General features: G+C 36.0%; 1 protein-coding gene across 1 annotated transcript in view; it reads left to right on the forward strand.

Annotated features, from left to right (window-relative positions):
• Window positions 1–9312: 9312 nt before the first annotated feature.
• The window catches only part of LOC110457202 (F-box/WD repeat-containing protein 7-like), a 28674-nt gene continuing 26049 nt past the window's right edge, over window positions 9313–11937 (forward strand). Inside the window, exon 1 of the mRNA XM_021508364.1 lies at window positions 9313–9396. The gene's annotated coding sequence lies outside the window, so the exon portion shown is untranslated. The remainder of the gene's footprint in view (window positions 9397–11937) is intronic.

Raw genomic sequence — 11937 nt, forward strand, 5'->3', positions numbered from 1 at the left:
TTATGAATTGTATAATGACCTTTTTGTGAGATTTTAAAGTGTTATAAATGAATTTAAGTCACTGATCGCTGATTACTGGTATATAGTGATGCTGCAATGGGTGTCATATAGATCATATAGAGCAACAAATGACCCTAGTGTTTAGTGTTTTTTGCAATACATTTAGGGAAACGAAATTCATCTGTATTGATATGATTAAAAGGTCATAAATTTGTTTCTGTTTCATATCAAAAATGAACAATTTTTTATTAAAGCTCACCAGAGGCTCATTAAAACGAAAAAGACTTGTTTCAGAAATAGCGTATGAAAAAGAAACCCATGATATCATATATTACAATTCTGTACATTATATTATAAATGTTATGGTGCTTATTTCTGTTGTAGTACAACTAATTTAAAGATGTATGTTACCTTTGATGTAATGTTTATCTTCTTGCCAAAGAGTTCCTCTCCAAAAAATGAGAGAGGGGTGGGTGGGGAGGACTGGATCATTTTCGGTAAGAAAGTTAATTTGAACTACTTGGTAGTCAATTAGTTGAATGAGATATTTAAAAGTACACAAGAACATACATAATAATATCACACAGATTAGAAATTGTTTTAGAAATGCTCATTAAAATTTTTGAATGGAGATAACCCCGAGGTGAATGCCAGTCAAATATCTGTGTAAACCTACCCAGTATACAGAAATAGTTTTGTTTTCAAGAACATTTTAAGAGTACAGGATGACTTCAAAGTAAACATATCAAAAAACCAGTAAAAACAATGTACGTCGACGAAATTTTGGAGGATATTCAAGGGGTTAAATATAAGCATGTTTAAATGTTGATTTCTGGTCCTTATAACCGGATAATGTAAAAGTGTAAATATACAGTTGTAGTTCAGTATGGTATTCATTAAAAGCAATATATTTTGTTTTAATCGGCGCATCAACTAGTAGAAATAAAAATTCCATAGCCTGTGATATGGTGAACCAATTTGGGTACTAATTATGGCCGAAAAAAGGACGAAATCTCACTCTGAGTTTAGCGTTCTATTTTCAATAACAAATTACTTAGATATAAAACTTTTCCTGAAAATAAACCACCATAGGTAGTCTTTGTCAAGAATCAAGAAACATTCCAGATACAAGATCTGAATTTTTAAAGATCACTAAAACACTGTCAAAATTGTACCAATTGTGGTAGCGTGACGTTATAGTCATCACTTTTACTGCATACGCGGATGCTCTTTTACAACTACCAACACCCACTTATGGTATATATCATTTAAACCCAACTGGGGACATACTTGATATGAATTATAAGGGCCCCCTAAAACAATCACTCATACATGTTGTTTTATGTAGAACAACCCTTATCACATTATCAGGTACTAAGTACCTAGTCTCGATATCTGTGGGGAAAAAAATAGATAAAAGAATTATGACTGTGTTTGTTAATCCGCCTAAAAGCATTGAATTAGTAACAGAAAATATTTGATTTGATCTTTTATCAATTGTTTATTCATAATGGCATACATTTTAGTGTGTTAGTTTTTGTGTATAGAACACATGCAAGTAATTTCTCACTTACAGAATCCCACATTCTGTAATTAGTCATAACAATAAATAATTCAGAAAAAAATGTCTGTCTGCAACCCACTGCATAAGCTGCAATTCATTAAGATCACTGACTAGCTATTCAGATTTCTGGCCACTGATTGGTTTTAAGTGGAGTTAGTTTTCAGTTTGCTGTTTAGCGGCTATGACATGCATGGCTAAGCAGATTACTATTGGACTGCGACATAGTCATGACATACATGGCTAGTTGGCTACCGATTGGACTTGAAGATCACTGACTACCGATTGGCAGAGATTTGTGCAGCAATCGGCAAATTGATTAAATATGTAGTTGTAGGCCCTGCATCAGTGCTGATACAAATTTTGTTATGAACCAGATGTTCTTGTTGTTAATCTTGCAGCATTACCCTCTTTTACCGGATATATAAAAGAGAATATATTTTGTAGGGATAGAAAATGTATAGTGGCCTCTTGATGTAGACTCCCTTTCTGAATGTACACATATTTATTAATAATTAGCCTTAGCATTAAATACAAATGTTTCATTTATTGAACAACAAGTTTTATTTCTTGCAAAAAAAGGTTCTACATACATTTTCTATATGCTTTATAGTTGACGAGCACAAAGCACTTGATTTAGGTTTAGATGTATATACTTGCTTCTTATGCGATAGAGCTGGACTCTGTCATCAGGCTTTAAGTTGTAATTGTGTGGAGGAGTTATTGGGACTGTATACCTGTGTTGGAGCTAGAATGTGTGTGTTATGTAGGGATAAAGGTGTGATGTACATATATGAGGAATGGCTGTTATTCTGAGGGTTGAGATACCACTTTTTAATGTTGTATGTGATAAAAACATCCCAATAACATTGACTTATTTAAATAACATATATAAACAAGATGGACATGTATAAATATATGTATCTTTTACATAAATGTATTCATTCTGTTGCATTTAATTTCCTGTTTATGAAACTGACTCACCTGGTTATGAAAATTTCAAAAGGATGTTTCAAATCACGAGATTGTACACTTAGATATCAACTGATTTAATAAATAAAAAGTTAATTTACGACAAAATGAAAGCCATTTTATTAGAAGATATGTATGGCAAACTTTTGGTGGAAAAAAACAATTGTTTATTGATATTTTTATTTTTTTAGAAATACAGGTATATTTTAATGGAGGTCAGAGGACTAAAATAAATAAATGGGCCTCTATTTTTATTTTTTCAAGTGCTAAAATTTTCTACTTATTTAATATCATTTATTTAAAACATTTTTGTATCATTATTGAAAGAACAAAATACAATTTTGCATATTTTGAAATGTATGCAGACTGTTGTACAAGTATTAAAAATGTATGTTAGTACTTCAGTTAACTCATTACATTTGGATATGCGGAACACACCATCTGCCTTCATCTTCTACATCATCAACAGCGCCATTGGGACAGTCCATTATACTGTCATTCTTTGGTGATACCCGTATACAGTTCTGCGATGTCTCCACCTAGACTTGCCAATCACATCTTCTATGACCAGTAATGTAAATCATAGACAACCAAATGTTTGATAGTATCAGAACATTCGCTAAATAGTATTCATGTTGAATGGAACAATTCAAATCCATATACTAGGTTTTCAAACAATACTGTATTGATGCAACAGACAAGAAAATACACCCCCCCCCCCCCCCAAGTACAATTTTATCACATGGCTAAGCTGTAAATTTACATTGTTTTGATACATTATACATGTTCTTGTCAAATGTAAACAAAATAAAAGGATCCAGAACAAGTTATACACTTGCATAAACCTGTTTCATTCAAATAGATAATGCTGCAAATACACCACATTCAAAATTGTGCATATCGTCTCGTTTGATAATCCCCACTGTGATGTAAAGATGACAATAATAGATAGGAAACATAAACTTAGGATGTCATTGTGAAATCTCATTGAAGAAAATATGAAGTGTAGACATGAGGAGGGTTGAAGATATGCTGATAGATTAAGCTTCTTCTTTTTTTGTAAATATCCACAAAACTCCTTAAATGTGATTTAAGGAAGTTTTATGCTGTCAGTTTTTTTTTCATATGAATCTTGTTCAGACGATTTGCTTTTAGGTTGATTGTACATGGTTCATACAGGTCAGGAAAATGGTGATATTGGGGTAAGTGCTTATAAAGTACAGGAAAATGGTGATATTGGGGTAAGTGCTTATAAAGTACAGGAAAATGGTGATATTGGGGTCAGTGCTTATAAAGTAGAGGAAAATAGGTGTATCTTGGCAAGTAGTCGTAAATGACTATCTCCTTTTTAAATCTTTCTGAAAAGTGCTGGAATTTGCGCATATACTGGAGACAATTAACATGCTTTCTTTTCTATGAAACGGTTACCAAGTTTTGTGTGGGTATAAATTTATCACGAAAAGTTGGGTTTTTTAAGCCAGTTCTGATTTGTTTCATTTTGTGCTATATAGTGGTATTTGTATGCCAAAATCCAAATTTTCACCAGTTTCCGAAAAATTAAATTTCCAAAATGGCAAGAAAGTGCTGGGAAAGTGCTTGAATTTAGTCCTAAAAATTCTGTGTGAGCCATGTCATATGAAAAGTTCTAGATCTGATTCATAAATCAATGAATCCAAAATTAATCAACGTACTATAGCTATCATCAACACATTGTGTGTATATAATTTCACAGCCGTTTTCTTTGTGGTGCCATAATAACATAGTTACTAAGGTGAAGAGAGGTTAATTGACATGTTGGATTGTACATTTAGTGTAGATACTTCTCAGGAATATGTTGCAGGGGGTAGATAACACAAGTGTATAACAAGCCTTGAATTCCAATAGCATATTTTACATATGATGTAGATGTGTCAATTCAACACAATGGAAATCTTAATAAGAGGTTACTACATGCTCCTGAGGGTTTCCACACCATACACTTTTTGGTATAACTTCCATTTGTGTTTGTTACAAGTTGATCAATCAAGTGTAGTTCAGTGCATTTTCATCAGGTTCTCCGACTGATATTAAGTAATGCCAGTGTGCTGAAATACTTCTCAACCAGGAGATGTGATCGTTTGTGTGTGAATCATTGTATTAAATACATACGAAATAAAGCAATATAAACAGGAATATCTATTTTTGTCATTTTATGTTGTGTATATTCAACAAGGAATTACCTGAACATGTGTGTCCACTGTATATGATTGTAGTAAAACCTATCATACTGCATCACTGACTTTGGCCATAGCTGTTAATAGGACGTAAACCACCAACAAACCAACTTTGATCTTTGGTTGTAATGTAGATACATCAGATTGTAGCTTATATGGTGTTTGTTTGGCAAACACTATCGACTAAATCCAAAAAAATGCTTTTACAATCTTTTTTAACTTTTGCTATCGATGATACCAGGACTTCGACTTCTAAATTAAACAGATTAATTATGGTTAAATGAAATGATATATTATACTGCCCTCCCAGAATTTAGTTCCATTCCCCTCATCCCACAAAAAATAATCAAAAACATCCTACAGTGATGAGCTGATACTATAGGACGACAACAGGAATTGAGAAGACACCAAAACAAAAGGAAAGACACAAATGATGAATTGTCAAATCAGATGCAATTCCGTCTTTGCGTATTGCAGAGTTATCTTCTCATGGGAGCAGGTATTGATTGTTACGTCATTGGTTTGTGCGAGAAAATTACGTCGTTCTCGCAAAAATTGATGACGTTACTCTCACAAACAAGTGACGTAACAATCAATACCTGCTCCCAAGAGAAGATAACTCTGCAATACGCAAAGACGGAATACCAGGTGTGGTGGAAGGGGAAGGTTTTCCTGCATCACAAGTGGCAATCAGGGAGATATCTCTCTAAGATATGAACGCATGTAGTTCTCCCTTATATCTTAGACAATGTGAACAAAACTCTAAGCATGGTAGATAGCGATGGGTGGAAATCGGGTCGTGATGACGACCATAAAGTTTCTTCACTGTGAAAAACTTCTCTCGATGTTTTGAACCAGGCACTAGAGTTGTAGGTCAATTGCAGTGTGTTAGCCCTCAAAATATAGGAAACTGGATCGTTAATACAGAGGAAAGGTAAATAAAAAGCTGTGTAATTACAGCTGTTATGTTTGTCATTGTTAAGCAACTAGTATTGACATAGTAAATGTCGGGTTGTGAAGCAAATAACGAAAAGTTTTAGTTTTTCATTAATTTCAAGGTTTGAAGCATAACAAGTACAGGAAGTAATCCTGTAATTCAAGTCTATTATCATATTGTTCTAATACAGCCAACTCCGAGGGTGAATGCTGAAGTAGAACGTCAATGAGGACTGGAAATCAACACCATGACTTGGATAAAATCCTAAAGCCAGAAATAAAAAGATTGAGACAATTAAAACTATTGTGCACATTTTGCAAGGAGCGAATTAGAGAGAAGGAAATTCCAAAGCGCTGTACTCCGAATAGAAGACAGACGGACATAGGGAGACTCGGAGAAGAGTTGAGCACAAGCACACAACAGTACAGGTGGGGAAGTGCTATGTTAAGTATAGGCTTACACCAGATACCACACAAGACGTTATCATACAGAAACCTTGCAATGTTCACAGGATTCAACAAGAGACAGTCCACTCGGGAAGTGTCCACGAGTGGAAGCAGGGTAACCACCAGTTTCACCTGAACACCACGGGATCAGTTCGAACGAGGTTAAAGATGTTGTGAAGAAGGTATGAATCGAATTGACACCATGTCCCCGTGGTATTCCTTATCAAGGGTATACAAATCCAATACAACTGAGATTGTAGCAACTGATGAGGAACATAGGGAAGAAATGAACAATACCATCATGTTTGCTAGAAGCAAAGGGTTGTGTTCTGCCAAAGATTCGGAACCATTTCCTTTTGGGCGTTGAAGACCTTTGTGGCATTCTGGGATTCTCCGGTTGTGTGGAGCATACCAGTGTGCTGAGTCAGCTGTTCAGGGAGGTCATGTCCAGTCAAGGGAACATTCTGCTGTGTGGTTTCCTCTGACAAACGCTTATGGATCAATTATTCCACATCAACTTATTGAAGTAATCAACGAGCAACTCCATTTTTTTCAGAGCATACATAGGAATATGAGGACAGCTAATTAGTGGAAACCCCAATTGCGTAATACAGTGTTGGAGGGTATGATATATCTTCATCTTGTCATCGATGTGGCACACGCGAAACCAGGAGACCTAGGACAGAATCAGGAAACCAAGGACCCTGGGACAGAATCGGGAAAGTATCAACCATCGAATCGAACCCATGATTCATTGACGACCTTCTGATACGTAACTACGATGGTTCGGTGCATGAGAAAAGTTGGTGTGTGTACTTGTCTAAAGGCAAGGAAAATAAAGTGCATGATAATGAGAAAAGAACGATTTCTATAACAGCTGAGTATCCAAAGAAAGGTTATCCAACAAATTGCAAATAACCCAATCAAGTGCCTGGTGAATGGTTCCGAGCATCACCGAAAGATATCGGTAGCATCTGTGATTCGCAATAACAAAAGCAGCAAGTATGAGGAAGATTGACAGATATGCTTGTTGGGGACCTACAAAAGGTGGACCTTCCAACATGAACTGCTGACCATATTCTATAGGACCTTTAATAAGGTATCAGATTCTTCTACCAACAATGGAACGAGTGGCTCCAGAGATCCATTCCGTGAGCAGGTAGGCTGCTTACGCAAGTGTCTGTGAGTTCCAGGTACATCCGTGGAGTTCCACGTACACCAGCGCTGCAACTTTCTCTGTCGTGATATTTGGTGGAGTAGTTCAAAGTCGGCAAGGCCAGACTGGTTTTAACTCTGAGGGATTCTATGAAAGAAAGACGGGAAAACATTATTTAGATTCGAATGGGGAGTAACTATTCACAGTGATTGGTTTAGTTATAAGTGGATAGTGCATGTGATCCGATTCCGTATTGCTGTCGGTTCTCTACAATACTGAACAGTTATTGTATATCGCACAGGCTGATACCTGTCCTTTGAAGATTACAAAGGAGAGACGCCCGACTTCAAAGCCAGTCATTTTTTGCCGTTACGAGACCGCGAAATTCTTTTGGTGTACATCAAAGGATCGAACTAGTCTTCTTGTCTCCACGATAACGCACACTTAACCTTCAGTTTGCTATGACATATCCCAGGGGTGCAGAGAGCGTAAGTAAGCGTAACCCCTGGAGTATCAAGGATCAGTTAACAGTTGACGTCTTTAGAAACTCTACTTATTTGATGTGATCGAGTTTGCATCTTCGAAATTCCTGTGTTATGCTCTCTAAATTAAGCAAGGCACAAGTACATTAGCTTAATCCTTTTATGTACATTAAATAATCGGCCTCCAGTGTAACGAAAAAAATGAAACGACACTTAAGTATCAGCTTTCCGCTTTTCTTTCACCTGAAACGAATAAAATAGCTGCCAACTTCGTGCCTCTGATTTTTAGCTCACCTACCCGACGGCGCAAGCTTGTGCCGTCGTACGGCGTCGTCCGTACACTGGCTTTTCTTTTAAAACGCTACTTGTCAAAGGGATTATGCCTAAATTTGTCTGGAGAAACCTTTGGAAAAGGGGACTCAACGTACGTTGTATAAACGAAGGGTTTGCCCCCCCCCCCCCCCCCCCCAAGTCAAATCCTTTAAAAGACTACTCATTGAGGTAGAGTAATTTTAGCCTTTTTCAGTCTGGAGTATCATTGGACAAGGGGTACTCAACATTGTTATCATGACATGAGCGTAACCCCAGAATTTCAAGTTTGCCAGATTGTGAGAATAAACAACCATCTTTTTGGAGATTGACGTTGGTACAACTTGAAAGATTCTTGCAATTTCAGTGTAGACTAACACTTTAGAAAATGAAGATCATGAGTTAATTTTTAAATGTGAATACGTACATTCTTAACATCATGTTTTTGAAAGTATAATAATGATAACAATAAAACCATAATATAATATCAAAACCCTCTTTAACTGACCTACACTTGTTTTCAGTGTTATCCGGCACTTTCACGACCTGATGGGCCACCCGGGCTCCTGGAGGAAATGGTCCTCTGTATCAAAAGTCGCTTATAATTAATTAATGAATAAATAAAAGTACAGTTTTAGATATGTAACTTATGCTGTCCATTTTAGTATGTTTTTGTATTGTTTTTGTTTTTCAGTACGGATCCTTTAACTTCGATGAAAGTGCAATTTAAAGGTAATATTTTATACAGCCTACAGACAGCATATTCATAAGAAGACTTGGACGCAAAAAGTCTGGTAAGTTTCACACTTACTTTAAACCGCAAATTGTCGGTTTATGTCATTCTAAAATGTTATACTAAAATAGTTGAATATGTTTCATTGTTATCTGATGAAAGCAAGCTATATATGTGAAGATTGCTATTTTCTTTTTTATATGCCGGTATGATCTACAAAAATTCGCTAGTTCATCATTTAGTCTAACCAAACCTTTGTGTCACAGAGCGCTGGTTTTTCGGTGATAATAAACGGAAAATCAGTTTTGAATGGTCTAAATAAGATAGAAAAGACAAAAAGAACAAAATATCGACATTAATCTTATTCCACTGCAGAAAATTTGGTAATGTTTGTATTTTTCAGGAAAACCCCACAACATGAACTGGATTCATCGCCTGCCGGTACACAGATTCTGAGTTAACTCCCCTGGGTATGGATGAGACTCTCGTTCTCAGACGTCATTTCATGAAAGCAAGATGGCGAGTGGCTGAAAACAGTTTCTCTTCTCAGAAAAAATGATTTGCAGAGGCAAATACGATGAAATGAGGTATGCAAAAGTGTCTATAGAACATATGACAAGTCATTGGCGGGATGTTATTTGTAAACAAGCTGTATATTGCTGTTACAAGTGGAAATAGTGTGTGGTATCCGTATTTAGGTCTCCTCAGGGGTTCGGTCTGAGGGTTTGGGTACAACCTTGTAACAGGTTCCGATTGCCACGAAGCTGAAACAGTATGAAGATAATTCCAAGATGAAGTGTGCACTTCGCTTCATCATTAACGATGCATTTGCTAAGGTGTGTTATATGAACTGTATACGACCATGCACACTCGCACTGGCACCGGTCGGTCTTTGTTACAATTACACCATACAGTTGATTCATTGATCTGACAACATTTAATAGTGTTCGATCATGTTATTGATTTCAGCTGTGAAGAAAAATGTAGCTTGTCAGCCATAGTTCACCAGTAATTTACTATGTACAATTGCTGTTTGAAAGCTAGATGATTAATTATCATGGCCTAGTTTAATTTAGGCCTGCATTAAATATAATATGTGTTTGAAATGTAAGCTATTTTAATTATTATAACAGTAAAATAATAATAATAATGATGTTTATTCAGGGAAAACAGACAAAGTACATTACATGGAGGACAAGTATAAACTAATACATGTTCAAGTTAAGATATAAGATACGTGTAGGTAAAAAATATTATTATGAGATCAGTTGATAGTCTCACACGAATAGGATTTAAAAAGTGTTGTAGTTGTCAGATCCACCTTTCATGTGAAATTTGTTACTGTTTTAAACAACATATATTTCAAACTTAGCTGAAATGATAATATATCAATAACAATTTCACTAATGGCAGATAAATCAGGTAAAAAAACTACAACAACGAAAATAACATGTATAAGGTCTATTATTGATGGTATCATGAAGAGGGTGATCATGACAGTAACTGAGACCTGACACACCAGTTACTGGTTAGGTGCTTTAAATTTGCACTCAATCAGGTAATCCTTAGTCCTAACAGTGATAGACGTTTTAACATATGGTAAGGCAATTTTGCAATTTTGACTCGGCACAATCATATATACGATTAAAAAATTGCTGATTAGCAGCCTCTTGTATAATAGAAGTATCAATGGGGATAAAGGTTAACTAGAAGGCTACCAAAATCAAGTAGATCCTTCATGTTTACTTTTGCAATAGCACTGTTTTTAGCTAAGGCGTTAGCCGCCAGCTATTGGTATTACTTTAGTTAATGAGCTCAAGATATTCATAAATGTCGATTTCACACAGACGCCTCTAGTGGTCAGCACTGGTACTAAATTGAACCATATACCGGACCTACTGTCTTTATTATGCGTAACTTTGGACTCAAATGCACTTGAATGGCTAGTAAATATCATTACTTTCCTTTGTAGAACATATGATCTTATCACAACGTCGTATTCTTATTGAAAATGCACCATGTTTATCCCAATCGGGAACTGCCACTTGACAGTAGGTCATGCATGCTTTACGCAACTTCCGGTAAAAATACTTCAGTTAATGAGCTCAGATATTCATAAACGAGACATAACGTCACCTATCGGTAATACTAAACAAACTGCAAATAAAATCCATTACCACGGACTCAAGTTCACTCACAAGTCATTGGATATAATCTTATTCTTAGTTAGAACTAAGTATCCTTCTAAAACTTCGTATTTACTCTTGGAACTGTCGCTGGATTAACTTTTTACACGGAAATATTGTTCTGTGATTGGCTTAAATTGGTGACTCTTGCAATTACGTCCCTGTTTACATTTATATATTGCGTGATCAGAACTATGAAGCAGTCCTGTTCAAACTAAATGAGGAAAATCAAAATTGCTAATCTGTAATAATATATATGATTCACGCTTCATATGATTATAATGTTTTCAAAATATTGCATATTCGTTCATCGTTGAAATAACAAATCCTTACTAAAAACTCTAAAAACAGAAACGACGGCCATGGTAGATCACGCGTGATGTTATCGCAATTACCCGTTTCCTTATATGGCCTTCTCGCTAATTACAGTTCAGCCAGAAACGAAAGATATGCGCCGATAGGCCTACATTTTATATGTCTGTTGGTGTGATTTGCGTATTTCGTTTATTGAAGTATTACCATATAACAGGACTCTTTTATTTCAATATACACAAAAACAACAACACCTTCGGAATGATTTCAGACATATACTACCGGAAAACACGAGTGATCTCCCTTACATTTAGACATGCGCACATTTTACTTTCGTTTTGTGTAGGCCTAGACATCATTCGCAACGCGAAGCGGAAAGGACGAAAATGCAGGCGAGTGTTGACTTAATGTAAGGCATGTTGTTTAAGCAGCATTGACAATGAACAATATGCATACACTTCTGCAACGTTTACCTACTACTGATTCATAAATAAGGCTCTGTATCCCGATTTCGGTGACTTGTGGCCAAGCATGCGGCCGAAGCCGCAGAGAATGGCGCATGTTGTCAGCGGCGATGACAAAAAGGAAGGTGCTTCTACGGTATGTATAGCAGTAATTATGCAAAAACAA

This window comes from Mizuhopecten yessoensis, unplaced genomic scaffold, assembly GCF_002113885.1.
Source record: "Mizuhopecten yessoensis strain PY_sf001 unplaced genomic scaffold, ASM211388v2 scaffold9049, whole genome shotgun sequence".
NCBI classification, from domain to species: Eukaryota; Metazoa; Mollusca; class Bivalvia; order Pectinida; family Pectinidae; genus Mizuhopecten; species Mizuhopecten yessoensis.